Source organism: Pongo abelii, chromosome 12, assembly GCF_028885655.2.
Source record: "Pongo abelii isolate AG06213 chromosome 12, NHGRI_mPonAbe1-v2.0_pri, whole genome shotgun sequence".
Taxonomy (NCBI): domain Eukaryota; kingdom Metazoa; phylum Chordata; class Mammalia; order Primates; family Hominidae; genus Pongo; species Pongo abelii.
The window spans coordinates 67,683,356-67,699,103 of NC_071997.2; the positions used below are offsets into that span (position 1 = coordinate 67,683,356).

General features: G+C 39.9%; 1 protein-coding gene across 2 annotated transcripts in view; it reads left to right on the top strand.

The window, feature by feature from the left end:
- Positions 1–15,748, top strand: part of SERTAD2 (SERTA domain containing 2) — a 119,496-nt gene that overhangs the window by 29,991 nt on the left and 73,757 nt on the right. The gene's annotated exons all lie outside the window — the stretch shown is intronic.

Below are 15,748 nucleotides of genomic sequence, written 5' to 3' on the forward strand. Positions count from 1 at the left end.
CTCAGCCTCCCTAGTAGCTGGGATTACAGGTGCCTGCCACCACTCCCAGCTAATTTTTGTATTTTAGTAGGGACGGGGTTTCACCATGTTGGCCAGGCTGGTCTCGAACTCCTGACCTCAAGCAATCCACCTGCCTCGGCCTCTCAAAGTGCTGGGATTACAGGCGTGAGCCACCGCACCCGACTGGAGTACATTTTTTAAAAATCCACAGCTTTATATTGTGCTTAGTTACTTGAGATTTAGCAACTTTACCATAGAAGCAATTCCCACTATCATTATTTTCTGGAAGGGGAACAAAATGAAGAGTGACAAGTAAGAACGCAAAGTGTAGAATAAAACCATTTCTAACTTCCTTAATAACTTTGCTGTTACTAAATCATAAAACTATGGTGGCTTTGTAAGTGAAATAAAATATAGTAAGATTTTGGCCCTGCTGTGTTAAATGGCTTATGGTCATGCCTTTAGAATTTTAGGAACACATTCGCTTCAGTTGTTTCATTTTCTCTCTTTAATGCTATGAATTAGGCATAACAGGTACTAATACTTCCATTTTATAGATAAGAAGATTGAGGCATAGAAAATATCAGTGACTTACATATAACTAATTCAGTAGCAAAGCCAGAACTAGTCTAGTTCATGACTCTTAGAATTTGCTTTTCCCACAAAGCTGGTTTAATTGTAAGCAATTCAGGATAGCCATCAAAATCAGGACCTTTTTGTCCCTGCCTCGTGGGTCATCGTGCAGCAAGCCAAGGTCTCCTGCCTTCGGTCTGCCCTATATATGTGTTGGCATCATCTGCTGTGCTTCTTTACATTCTGAGACTTGAAATGAGAACATTTAGGAGACCACAAAGACTAAATTAAATTTCAGTTTTGTCTGTTAGAAATGGCGTCCTTTGAGGTGTGCATTCTCTGCTACTAAGCATAGTTGTCAGCATGAACCCCGGTGCTATAAGTGAGAGGCATGTTAATTCTCCATTTATCAGCTGTCAAGATGAATGGAAAGCGGTGTAGTTGGGCTGTGGATAAAAGCGATTAACTTTGAGATGTACCTGATCTCCCAACAGGAATATCTTCCTGTTCCTTGGCATTGGTTCACCCACTCGGGGTCTGGGTGGTATGCAAGAGTGTATGCAGTAAGAGGAAAGAATTATTCTAGCTTGGTTGCAACAGATTAGCAAAGATTGCCCGGGCTCTGTTGTGTATGTGGGGTGGCGTCCTCACAGAACTCACTCTGATTTAAATGGACATGTAAAATCCTCGCAAAAGCAGCTAAGAATATCTGGCAAAAGAGTGAGGTAATTAGAAAATAAATTGAGGCTCTTTATATAGTTTATCCAGGCTAATCTTTTTTAAAAAATAAGATTTACTTTTGTTGATGTTGGTGTCTCCGAATAAATAAAAACGTTTTTGAACATTATAGGCCCTGTATTTCACAATACAGGATCCAGATTCAGTAAATACTTTTCTCCCTAAATCCTGGCAGGATATTATTTGTAAGGCATAAGGTCTTAATCCAAGTGTTTCACAAGTGAAATATAACAGAAATCTAATAAATGAATCTGCTAATTGCAATTTTCCTGATGCATTTCAAATAGGGCAGTCTCTAATTATAAGCATCCCCTACATACAAATGGCTGCTGCTCTTGCCCCAGTTTTCCCCATCTAACCAGGCCCAGATGCTGCTGCCACAGAAGGCATTGTCAGTGCTTGTGGAGAATGAGAGGGTCAGAGCAGAGGAAGGAGGAAAAGTTATGGAAACAGTAACCAGGGGAGCAGACCCCAGGAACAGAGCCCATCTGGACCTATTGTGGTGCTTTCCTGCCCTCTTGTTTGCTGTTGGAGTTTTTCTTATTTATCCTTGTCAAGTGCCACTGAACAGAATAACAAGTTTAGGGTAACAAGCGTCTTCTTTAACATATGTCAAAAAGGTTAAGAGCATGAGCTTTGGAGTCTGACACTTCAGACTTGAAATTGGGCGTTACTACCTCCCAGTGGTGTGACCTTTGGGCAGGTTGGTTCACCTCGCCTGTCAAGTCTATTTTGTCGTCTGTGAAGGGGGATAATTGTACCTACCTCCCAGGGTTACTCTAAGGATTAAATGAAGATCTGTATACATACAGTGTACATGATCCCATGCCAAAGACGTACTAAGTGCTTACTAGACAGTAGCTCTTAATGTATATGCAAACAACTGAAAGTTTTTAAATGATCTATATATCATAAATTATTTTTATGATTTATGTGCTTTATTTCAAATATCAACTTGAACTTTACTCCCTGGAGGCACTGACATTTTGAGAGGAGTGGGACAGTTGGAAACTTTTAGCATGGAGATGTTAGGGAAAAAGGCAGGTCAGGATGGGGAACTCAGGAGATTTATAACATCATATGGACCTGGGAAATGGGGAGGAGAATTCTAAAAAGTGGGAGTGGGTGTATTCTTCCTGCAGTTGAACCACTTACTCATTGTTAGAACCCTAAATTCAGGCCTCAACTATTAATACTGTATCTTCCCTCTCTGTGCATTCAATCACCTGTAGAGCTTAAAACAAATATTCATGCTTGGGCCCTGCCCTAGTCCCTCAAATGTGAATCTCTAAGGGGTGAGACTCAGAAGCACCTCAGGTAACTGATACACAGCCAGGGTGAGAAGCACTTGAACTATGTTTGAGTTAAGTATACTTGTGAAGGCTAGCCTGGAAACCTGCCCATTCAGTCTTCTTTTTTTTTTTTTGAGACGGAGTCTCACTCTGTCACCCAGGCTGGAGTGCAGTGGCACGATCTTGGCTCACTGCATGCTGTGCCTCCCGGGTTCACGCCATTCTCCTGCCTCAGCCGCCTGAGTAGCTGGGAATACAGGCGCCCGCCACCATGCCCGGCTAATTTTTTTGTATTTTTAGTAGAGACGGGGTTTCACTGTGTTAGCCAGGATGGTCTTGATCTCCTGACCTCGTGATCCGCCTGCCTCGGCCTCCCAAAGTGCTGGGATTACAGGCGTGAGCCACCACGCCCGGCCCCATTCTATCTTCTAAACAAGTGGGAACTATACACAGACACACACAGACACATAGACACCCACCCACCCACACACACACACACGAACGTGCATATGCAGTTTTAACTTCACCAGAACAGTCTTTCTTTGATTCAACAATCATAAGGAGTGCAGAATAAATGCTATTGTCAATGGAGGGGTAAAATTTATTCACAATTAAGTATAAAATTTCCGAGATATTATGAATGCCAAATAGAGGTACAAATTAGGATGACAGTTCAGAGGAAGGACAAAGCATTTCAGTGCTAGCAGGGAAGGCTTTTTGAAGGAAGTAGCATTTGAACTGGATCCTAAAGGACAGCTAGGGTTTTGGACCGTAGGGGTGAAGCAGGGGAGAGATATTTCAGAGAGAGGGAATTGCAGGGAAAGACTTGGAAATGGCAAAGCCCAAGCCATATAGACAGGAAGTAGTTCCTTGTGCTGGGTGATTGAAGCAGAGAGAATGTTAAGGAAAGAAATTCTAACTAAAAAGCGGGGACAATAGATGGACCAGATGGAAGAGACGTGAAGTTCATGCTAAGGAATATGGCAAGTTAACGTAGGTCTTGATGAGGGTGATGGGGACAGAGCTGTCTTTTAGGAAGCTGAATGACAGTAAACTGAGGGGAGAGGACTGGAAGCGGATATGTTCTCATGGACATATGTCTTTTCTGAAGAAAAGGGGCTGTGTGAAGGAGTGAGGGAACAGTGTGTGTTAAACAATGAACAATGGTGGTTGGGCTGACATGATGAGAATGGGAAACAGGAGGGGAGGCGGCTGGATCCGAGGGGGAGCTCATTCTTTTACTCCACCCGCTGTTGCATACTGTCTACATTTTATTCTGCAAGATCTATGTTGGCCCATTTCAAAGCACTGTTTGGGTTATTTCTAGAGATGCAAAGGCACAGAAAAAAAGCTAGAATATTTTTTGAAAACCACCTTTTATTTTTGGCTGAGAATTTTTTTCTGGAACTGAGTCTAGAATATTGGAAAAATTGTTTAAGAGAAGATGTTTCAGTTGCAGCCTTCTTCTCATAACTGCTGATTCCTCCCAGATTACTTCTAAAAACCCAGCAACAGGAAAGACTTCCCTGGAAAATCATCCACAGCTCTTATTTCCCCGAATCTCATTCTCCCTTTGTCAGGCATTCTTTATCTAATGGCCTAGATAAAATGAACTCTTCAGGAGAGTATAGGTGCCTTTCCAGTAATAAGCACAGAGAAATACTCTGTTTAGAAATAGGAAGAGATTCATCGGAAGCCAATCCATGTGGCTGCAGGACTTTCATATCCAGAAAGTAAGGAAGGCGTGTAGGTGTAGAAGCACCCTGGCTTAGCCCTGGACAGACTCAGAGTCTTGGAAAGGAACAGCGATTTGTGTTATTTCCAGTTAATATAAATGTTAAAAGTGAGAAGAATGGCTACTGTTAGTGCTGCTTTAGAAATGAGACTAATAAGGCAAAACTGTGCATGATAGAAGTCATAATCAGTGAGATTAGGGGGTAGGAAGGTGGCTTTCCCTTAAGAAGTTTCCTCTGCTTTAATGAAGTTGAAAAATTAATATAGATATGAAGACAATAGAAAAACATTAGACATTTTTAATTTGATAAAGGATACCCAATCACAGCCATTGAACTATTTTTATATTTGTCATTTGCCTTATTCCATGTATGTATGTTTTTATGCAGTTGTAAATAATATACATACAATGCTATATCCCAGAATAAGCACTTAAAATATAAGTGATACTTTTGTATGTTGATCTCATTTTTAGAAAAAAAATTTAATATTATAAATATTTTATTACATGTATTCATAATTTATCAAGCAGTTCTCTAATACTTGATTATTATTTCTTATTTTTAGGTACTAGAGAAACAATGCATTGTTTATCTTCTACATGTGCCTTTTTGCTTTCCTTCCATTATTTCCCTACAATAGATTCCTAGGAGCATATTTATTGAGTCAAGGGTATAATATCTTTATGATGCTTGTCCCAGTTCCTTTCTGAAAATGAGTACTTTATCTGCTCAACACTCTAATGATAATAAACCTAGAAACTGTGGAGGTTTCTTATTTTACCACAGTTTTGATTATAGTTTTTAAATCCCAAATCGATAAAAACTATTATTCCCTTAAATTTAGCATCACATAAATACATTTACATCATTTAAAAATAAATTCACTTCATGAATGTATAATTATCTAAATAAGCTATATCTTATATTTTTTCATAAAATATGATTATAAAAGCTATATCTTTATATCTAAATAAGCTATATCTTTAATTTTTTTATATATTTATTTTATTTTAGATTTATTTTATATATATATATTTGAAACAAGATCTCCTCCATCACTCAGGTTGGAGTACAGTATTGTGATCATGGCTCACTGTAGCCTCCACCTCCCTGGCCCAAGCGATCCTCCCACCTCAGCTCCCCAAGTAGTTGAGACCACATGTGCGTGCCACCATGCCAGGCTAATTTTGTTCATTTTTTGTAGAGATGAGGTCTCACTATGTTGCCCAGGCTGGTCTTAAACTCCTGGGCTCAAGTGATCCTCCTGCCGTGGCCTCCCATTTTATTATATATTTTAAAACTCCACACATTATCTTAGATTCATTATTTCCAGAAAGCTTATATCACTAGTTTGTTAAACCTATAAATCACTATACAATTCTAATTTTCTTTTCTGTATAATATTTTAGGTCAGTCAACCATATTTACATATCTAGTATGTCTCAGAATTTACTTTATAAAATTTGATGTTTGTACGTACACACACGTTTCTTTTGTTAATTTTTTTTTTTTTTTTAAGACAGAGTCTTACTCTGTCACCCAGGCTGGAGTACAGTGGCCCGATCTCGGCTCACTGCAACCTCTGCCTCCGAGGTTCAAGTGATTCTCATGCCTCAGCCTCCCAAGTAGCTGGGATTACAAGTGTGTGCCACCACGCCTAGCTAATTTTTGTATTTTTACTAGAGACAGGGTTTAGACACATTGGCCAGGCTGGCCTTGAACTCCTGGCCTCAAGTTATCCACCTGCCTTGGCCTCCCAAAGTGCTAGGATTATAGGCGTGAGCCGCTGTGCCCGTCTCTTTTGTTAATTTTTAAAAAGGAACAACCTGATTTTTACTTCCGCCAGTATATGTAGATCTGGAATACTGAAGTACATTTTTCTCCCAGCTGCAAATCTTTCTATGTTTAGATGGGTCTTTCCCAAGGATTCATTTTTCTGTGTGTCTGATACATAGGTTTATTAAGACTAAAAGAAACTTTGTGGCCTAGAATAGCTTTCTAACCAGTCGGTCTTTGCCGCACTTTTCTTTCCCCTCTAGTCCATCCTATTCATTACTCCTAGATTAATTTTTCTAAAACACTGGTTATTGAAAAACCTCACTGAAAAACCTTAATTGACTCCCCGTTTCTAGATGTATTGAGCAGAAGCTTTTCACCTTGGCATTTAACACCTACAACACGACATACTTTTGCAGTCTCATGAGAACCACTGGCGAGGAGACAAAGTGGGTGGCCAAGGCCCCTGGCCCAGAGCCACCTGCTCAGAAACCTCTAGGTGTAGGACCCTCTGGAATCTCTTGTTTTTTAAAGCTCCACAGCTGAAGCACCACTAGCCAGGGGTGGCGAGCTCTGGCACTGGGAACGGGCAGATGTAGACTCCTATCTTGCCTTTACCACTTACTTACAACTCAGTGATTTCCAGCATGGGTGCAGGCCTCTCGAAGCATAGGCTGCTGCTTTCTGTAAAATGGGGTCAAATGATATCTTGTGAGAAAAATTGCAATTATATGTACAATAATAATTGGTATAGAGTAAGCACTAGACAAATGTTAGGTGCTATTGTTTCACAGTAATAGTAGTAATAAAAGTCCCAGGCTTCGTGTTCAGGCAGATGGCGGCTCAAATCACAACTCTGTTCCCTCTCTCTCTAGATCTTACCCAAAATTGCCTAATTCTCTGATTCTCAGTTTTCTCATCTATAAATAGGATGAATAATGCCTACCTTATTTGATATAAGATAGAAAACATTGGCTGGGCGTGGTGGCTGACGCCTGTAATCCCAGCACTTTGGAAGGCCAAGGCAGCAGATCGCTTGAGCTCAGGAGTTCAAGACCAGCCTGGGCAATATGGCAAAACCTTGTTTCTCTAAAAAAAAATACAAAAAATTAGCCGGGCATGGTGGCACACACCTGTGGTCCCAGCTACTTAGAAAGCTGAGGTGGGGGAATCACTTGAGCCCGGGAGGCAGGGTTTGCAGTGAGCCGAGATTGCATCACTGCACTCCAGCAGACCCTGTCTCAAAAAAACAAAAAAGAAAGAAAGAAAATATTAGCACATCACTACATAGTAGGCACAAAATCATAGCAAATGTGGTTTGTTTGTTTGTTTGTTTGTTTTTTGAGACAGAGTTTTCACTCTTGTTGCCCAGGGTGGAGGGTAATGGCGCAATCTCGGCTCACTGCAACCTCCACCTCCCAGGTACAAGCAATTCTCCTGTCTCAGCCTCCCAAGTAGCTCGGATTACAGGCATGTGCCACCATACCCAGCTAATTTTTTTGTATTTAGTAGAGATGGGGTTTCACCATGTTAGTCAGGCTGGTCTCGAACTCCAGACCTCAGGTGATCCACCCTCCTCGGCTGCACAAAGTGCTGGGATTACAAGCGTGAGCCACTGAGCCCAGCCAGCAAGTGTTTTAATATATGCCAGGGACTGTCCTAAGCTCTTCATGTTTTCACCAACCCTTCCCTTCAACCCTATGAGGTAATATTGCTATTATTTTACAGGTGAAGAATCTAAGACAGAGAAGTTAAGTGACTTGCTCGAGGTCACACAGCTGAAAAGCTTCAGACTCTAGAGCCCACTCTTACCTGCCATGCTGTGCTACTTCTCATTATTATAATGCATTACTATTGACTTACTTTCTTTCCCTACTTCCACCCCTATCAACACTAGCTCCCATAAGGCTGTGAGTAATTCTTTATATCCCCTATAGCACCTAGCAAGCACTTCATATGGAGAAGACACTGTTAACTCTGTAGACCTTATCATTTGAGAGAGATGCTGGATTCATTTCCCAAAAAGTATGCTGTTTTTAAGGGGTCGTTTCTGAGCTACTTGTCTTCTCTGACCTCTTCTTTATTCTCTCTGCATCATTAGAGTGTCAGTTACCTTCCCTTTTCATGCTGTTACACTTACTTTTGTGGATTTCACACTTAGTCCTTAAAAGACCGTTTTATTCCGGCTTTCTCCAAAGGAGAAATTTAGGTGTACATCTTCCTGTATTTTATTACTCATATTCTGAAAATTTGGAGATTTAATCAGAATTCCTATCTTCCTGAGTTGTCTGAAATTCTGCATTACAGTTGTGATTATTTTCCTTTGATATTACAATTTTGATTTATGCTTTTTATAACACTTGTATTTTTCCTTATTACCACATCAGTATATATTCATTGTGGAAAACTATGTAAAAATGCAGAAAAGAATACATTAAAAAATAAAAACTGCTGCATTTTACTCCTTCCTGATACTCACTTTTAAGATTTTGATAAATGTCCTTCTTGTTTTTTCAATGAACACACACACACCTTTCATAAAATTAGGATCTAACTGTACATACTATAGCTTAATTTTCTTTTATTGTGTGATTTACAAGTATTGTTCTTTGACTTATTTAACAAATAATGGAAATGAATGAAAAGGAGATTTTGTATACATTGCTGGCTACCAACAATAGGCATTTATTACTAATGTGTTTCTTAGGACCTAGACAGCTTTTTGTCTGGGATCCATTAAAAAGCCTGTCTTAGCAGTAAGAGTGACTAAAAGAAAATTAGCTCAACAGGGAATTTTGAGGAGGTTCCCACTGTCGACGGCAGGCGCTGGCCTTCACTCTGCCATTTGAGTCCTGCTACTGAAAACAAAGCTGGCTTTGGGCTGCGCACTACTGTATGTGGTATTTGATTCTATATGCCTTGGTTTTCCACATACCTTGCCAAATTGGTTTCCTGACCATGACCTTGTAGTTCAGCATTTCCTCTTCCCTCCACCCGTTTCCTGCCTTTACGTTTGATCGTCAGAATCTTTTTTTCACACGAATCCCATGGTAGTAATGTAGTAGTCATATCTCTAGTCAGGAGACCCCACCCTTGGTCTCCTGAAATTCTTTTGGAAAAGTACACTTTACATGTCTGTACTCCATAACTGTAATATGAAACCACCACACAATATAAAAATGTATTTTCTGTCTTTTTTTTTAATTTTAATTTTTGAGACAGAATATCGCTCTGTCTCCCAGGCCAGAGTGCAGTGGCGTGATGTTGGCCCACTGCAACCTCCATCTACCGGGTTCAAGCGAGTCTCCTGCCTCAGCCTCCTGGGTAGCTGGGATTACAGGCTCCCACCACCATGCCTGGCTAAGTTTTATATTTTTAGTAGAGAAGGGGTTTTGCCATGTTGGCCAGGCTGGTCTCAAACTCCTAACCTTAGGTTAGCACTTCCCAAAGTGCTGGGATTACAGATGTGAGCCACTGCGCCCGGCCTCTATTTTTAATAGAAGATTTTAGAATAGAAGAACATTTTTTCTTCATTAATCCTGGCATGACATTGCCTTAAGGAGTATTTTCACCTCTTACCTGTATGCGTGTGACTCCTACATCTTGTCCAGCCCACACCTCTCCCCTCTGCTTCAGTTCTCTATTTCTGTATACTTTCATGACATCTTCAGCTAAATATAATATTGTCACTTTAAACCCAGTCTTTCTTAAATGGACTTCATTATTTTGCCTACAAACCTGCTTCAACTGTTGTCTTCTTCTTTCCTGTGGAACCCAATACTCTTTCAGTCTCCTGGAGTACTAATAAAACAGTAAGGTGGCCAGATACAAAGTAAGTATACAGAAGTCAACACCTCTCCGGTACATCACCAGTGATCAATTTAAAGAAATAAAACTCCAATCACCATAGCAATTAAAATTATAAAATACCCAAGAAAAAAATTAATAGTTCTGTAAGACACATATTGCAAAAAATAATTATTGAAGAATTAAATTCATGGAGAAACATATTCCTAGAAGAGAAAATGTTAGTTTTCCCTGAAGGGATCTGTAGATTCAGTGTAATTCCAACCAAAAGTCCCAGTGGAATTTTAATTTGATAAACTTAGTCTGAGGTTCCTCACAATTTGAATGAAGAAGATTGAGAGGAATAGTCCTACCAGGTATAAAAGTATATCTTAAATTTAAACATGGCATTAGCACAAGAAGAGACAAACAGATCATTGAAACAGAATAGAATCCAGGAAAAAAAAAAGTTCTTATAACCAAATTTTTTTCTTCTTTTTTCTCTTTTTCTTCTTATAAACCCTGCTCTAGAAAGAACCAAATTTAACATATGATAAATACAGCATTTAAAATCAGAGGGAGGCCGGGCGCCGTGGCTCACGTTTATAATCCCAGCACTTCGGGAGGCCGAGGCAGGTGGGTTACCTGAGGTCAGGAGTTTGAGACCGGCCTGACCAACATGGTGAAAACCCATCTCTACTAAAAATACAAAATTAGCCGGGTGTGGTGGCGCATGCCTGTAATCCCAGCTACTCAGGAGGCTGAGGCAGGAGAATTGCTTGAACCTGGGAGGTGGAGGTTGCAGTGAGCCGAGATTGTGCCATTGCAATCCAGCCTAGGCAACAAGAACAAAACTCCGTCTCAAAAAAAATAAAATAAAATAAAGTAAAATAAAACAAAATAATAAAATCAGAGCGAACAGGAGGGACAGCTGAGTAAATTGGAGAGGACAAAAAGAATATTGCAAAGGCCTTCAGGTGAGAGAGCATATGTGGTGCATCTCTTGGACCAAGAAATTCCTGGGACCTGAGAGCAGGAGTAGGGGCAGTGGAGAGAGAGGATGTTAAAGAGCAGGCAAGGCTAACACCGTATGTGTCCTTCTGAAGAGTATGGACTTTTATTAAGTGTCTTGTTCATCCCCAGCAGCTGAGTGACATGATCAGATCCACATTTGTAGAGGGATTGCGCTGGCTAGCTGGAGTTCTGTTCCAGTGAAATTCAAGCAAGAGAGCATCTCAGCCTGAACTGAACTGAAGCAGTTAGGGTGGAATGGGCAGACCTTGGTGCTTGCAATGTGGTGGGCTTGGAAAGAGGAGGAGAGAAGGATTGTGCCCCGGTTTCAGAGTTGGGAGATTGGATGGATGATGATGATGCCTTTCAGTGAGAGAGAGAAATTGGACCAGGTTTCAGGAGAGGCATGGAGAAGAGAATGAGTTCTGTTTTGGACATGTTGAATTTAAAATACCCATAAGACATCTCAGAAGAGAAGTAGAATTAGGCATTTGACGTTGTAAATCTGAATGTCATCAAAGATCTGGCTGGAGATAAACTTATGAGGCATCAGGACATAGCTCACAGTTGACATCACGGGAGCAGATGAGAGTGTACAGGAAGAGCATATAAGCGAACAAGTGAGGACAGCATCGTGAGGAATACCTGAGGGAAAGGGGCCTCCAAAAGAGACTGAGAAGGGGAAAAAGTGGATGGAGACAGCTTATTAGGAATTTTGACTGCAAAGAAAAGAAAGACGGTGGTACTTAGGAGAATATGTGGAGTTGAACAGTTTTCTGAGTTTCTTTTTTGAAAATGGGGAAGGACATCGACGTGTTTAGATATTGATGGGAAGGATCCAGAAGAGAGAAGGAAAATAATTGATAGGTCCTGGTCTCCAGTGAGGCTGAAAACAAAAGCCCCAGATGGGTTGGGTGCAGAGAAAGTGCATGTGTAGGTGACTGCATTGGGTTGGGATCAAGTTAAGAGACTAATGGCTTCTGTTTTCTCTGTGAAGTAGGAGCAGAGTTTTCTGCTGCAAACAAAGCAGGAGAATGAGGAGTCTGAAGAAAATGCAAAAAGTTTGAAATAGCTACTGTGGAGAAGGGAGAGAGAGGCAATTAACACAGTACGATAATTTTGGACATATGGAATTTGAATTCCAGAGAGATAACATCTATGTGAGGTGAGGGTTTGGAGCTGAGGCTTGAGTTCAAGATTAGATATGGAGATTTGGGATTGTTAGAAAATTTAAATTAATGGTTGAATAGAAAATGAACAATTGGCAGGGCAAAGGGAATCAGAGAAAGAAACTCCAGATAAGGAGGAATAGTAGGAGAAAGCTGAAGGGGAACAGCAGGAGAAATAGAAATACCCGGCAAGTATGATATCATGGCAACCAAGATAAGGTCATTATCCTTAGCAAACTAACACAGGAACAGAAAACCAAATACTGCATGTTCTCACTTATAAGTGGGAGCTAAATAATGAGAAGACATGAACAGAAAGAGGAGAAAAAGAGACACTGGGGCCTACTTAAGGGAGGATGTTGGGAGGAGAGAAAGGTTCAAGTAGAAGGGGTGAGTTAATGAGTGGGGTCACTTTTGTAGAGTAGTGATTCTTGACCTTGGCTTACGTTGGAATCACTTGGGGATCTTTAAGCAAATACCCATGCCTCTGCCAATCCAAGACCAATTAAATTGGAATCTGTGGGTGGGGCCCTGGCATCACTATTTTTCTTTGTACTGCAAACTTATTCTTAAAAAATATTTTAACTTTTATTTTAGGTTTAAGGGTACATGTGCAGGTTTGTAATATAGGTAAACTTGTGACTTGGGGGCTTAGTATACATGTTATTTCATCACTCCAGTACTAAGCATAGTACCCAATAGGTTTTTTTTTTTCTGAACCTCTTTCTCCTCCAAACCTGCTCCCTCAAGTAGGCCCCAGTGTCTCTTGTTCTCCTATTTCTGTTCATGTCTTCTCATTATTTAGTTCCCACTTATAAGTGAGAACATGCAGTATTTGGTTTTCTGTTCCTGTGTTCGTTTGCTAAGGATAATGACCTCCATGGAACTGGAGGCCTTTTTTTTTTTTTTTTTTTTTTTTTTTTTTTTTTTTTTTTTTTTTTTTTTGGATATGCCAGCATTTATTATTAAGTTTAGTGAGGGCAGGGATAGGTTAGTGAGGGATTTAGGGTCATTTGATTATGAGGTGAGATGGTCACATGGGAATGAAGTAATTCTTTAACATAACATCTGTATGCAGAAGTACAGTATACAGAGATAAGAATTTACAGTATAGTGTGTGCATCAGTAATTTCTAACAGAGCCTTAAAACAGAAACTCAGTCTTTCCATAACCTATGATTAGCAAGATATTAATCAACAGTAACAGTTGCAGCAAAAGCTGGTTACAAACAATCCATAGAAAGAGGACTTGAAGCTAGACAACCAGTTAGACCAGAAATTCTCAGAAGGGCATATGCCTTAACCCTGAAGAGGTCTAGAAGAGCCGTGGCAAGATGAGGGCATTTATAGCCCTATCTTATCCATATGGACAGGACCCCCCTCCCATGTGGAGGCCATTTTTTTAATGACTGCATAGTATTTCTTTTTTATGGCTGCATGGTATTCCATCGTGTATATATAGCACATTTTCTTTATCCAGTCTACTGTGCATGGGCATTTAGTTTGATTCCATTTCTTTGATATTGTGAATAGTGCTGCAATGAGCATACGCATGCATGTGTCTTTATGGTAAAATGATTTATATTCCTTTGGGTATATACCCATTAGTGGGATTGCTGGGTCAAATGGTAGTTCTGTTTTTAGTTCTTTGAGGAATCTCCACACTGCTTTCCACAATGACTGAACTAATTTGCACTCCCACCAGCAGTGTATAAGCATTCCCCTTTCTCTGTAACCTCACCAGCATCTGGTTTTTTGTTTGTTTTTACTTTTTTATAATAGCCATTCTGACTGGTGTGAGATGATATATCATTGTGGTTTTGATTTGCATTTCTCTAATGACTAGTAATATTGAGCATTTTTTCATATGCTTGTTGGAACATATATGTCTTTTGAAAAGTGTCTGTTCATGTTATTTGCCCACTTTTTAATGGGGTTGTTTTTTGCTTGTACGTTTCCCTAAGTTCCTTGCAGATTCTGTGTATCAGACCTTTGTCAGATGTATCATTTGCAAATATTATCTCCCATTCTGTAGGCTGCTTCTACTCTGTTGATAGTTTATTTTGCTGTGCAGGAGTTCTTTAGTTTAATTAGGTCCCATTTATTGACTTTTGCTTTCATCGCAATTGCTTTTGGCATTTTCATCATGAATTCTTTGCCAGTTCCTATGTCCAAAATGGTATTTCCCAGGTTATCTTCCAGGGCTTTTATAGTTTTAGGTTTTACATATAGGTCTTTAATCCATCTTGAGTTGATTTTTTTGTAATACAAACTTGTAATTCGTAGCCAGGGTTGAGAATCCCTGCCAGAAAGAGAGAGAGAGAGAGTCCGATGAAGACTAAGAAGTGATTGGATCTGGCAAGCAGGACATCAGTGGCTTTTGAGGGAGCAGTTTCAGTAAAGTGATGAGACTAGATTCCAATTTATAGCAGGAAGGGCTGGATAAGGATACAGGGTTTTGTGGTCAATGTAAAGTACATGGAGAGAGTTGATGCTGCATGGCCCCGATCTTATGAGGTATTATTGTTAACTGCTATGAGTTGGATCTTTTTGAGTTGTGGAACTTTCTGAGACTCGTGGAGAGTGGGGAAGCACTGAAGAGTTGCTATTAGGAATATAAGAAGAGTCTGCAAGGCCACAGTGATGGCCTGGAAGAGTATGAATTTCATTCTGTAATTATGTGGCCCCTATTGCCGACTGTTAATGATGTAACGCATACAGTGCCGATGCATGTAGTGGAGTTGCTTCTAAGGCCTGAGATAGATTTTGAAGTTAGCATGTAAGGCAAAAATGGCATTGGTCAAAATTGTTCTTATAAATCTCTTAGGAAGGTGCACAGTGGGGACTGCCTTTCCATCTCCACAGAGAGCCAGCTCTCCCTGGAAGCAGCAGAATATTCTTCACTTGAGCACCAGATGAAATAGTTGACTTGTATACAACTAATGTTGTATGAAAAAATGTGACTCTTTACACCAAAGCCATGCTAAGTTTAATTAAATACTCTCATTAAGAAGAAGTACTTGGGTCATTAATGAGGGATATTTAAGTACGGAAATTAACTGAGGGTACAAAAGAATTGGTTCCCCATCTCTCTGCTTGTAGGTATGTGATGAATAAAATGAGGAATTGTGTACACTAAATTGTAATTTTCAGTTTTCTTTTTCTTTTTAAATATCCTATGATCAGTTGACAATCAGTTTTCATTTTTAATTGAGCACATATAATTGAATTTGAGTAAATTAAACGCATGATGATGCAGCTCGCATCACTGCATTTTTTATTTCTCACTTGCCCAAGATTGAGAGAATATAACACGGTCATTAAGAGGATGGGCCCTGGCTCAGACCACCTGGGTTTAAATCATGTCAACATCACTCACAATATGTGTAACTTTGGTTATGTTACTTAATCTCGCTTTTCCTCCAATTTTTCATCTATCAAGTCAGCATGAAAACAGTATCTACCTCATCTGTTTGTTGTGAGGACCAAGTAAGTTAATACAGGTAAAACACTCAATACTGTCAGAAATTATTATTGTTATAGTAATGGTGTATGCTGATGCATAAGTGTGATTTGATGTTAGGCTACAACTTATATCACAAGGTCAGGCTTTTACTGGAGCTTAGGCTGTGGCTCAGTATATTATCTTGCCTTTCAAATCAAGGGCC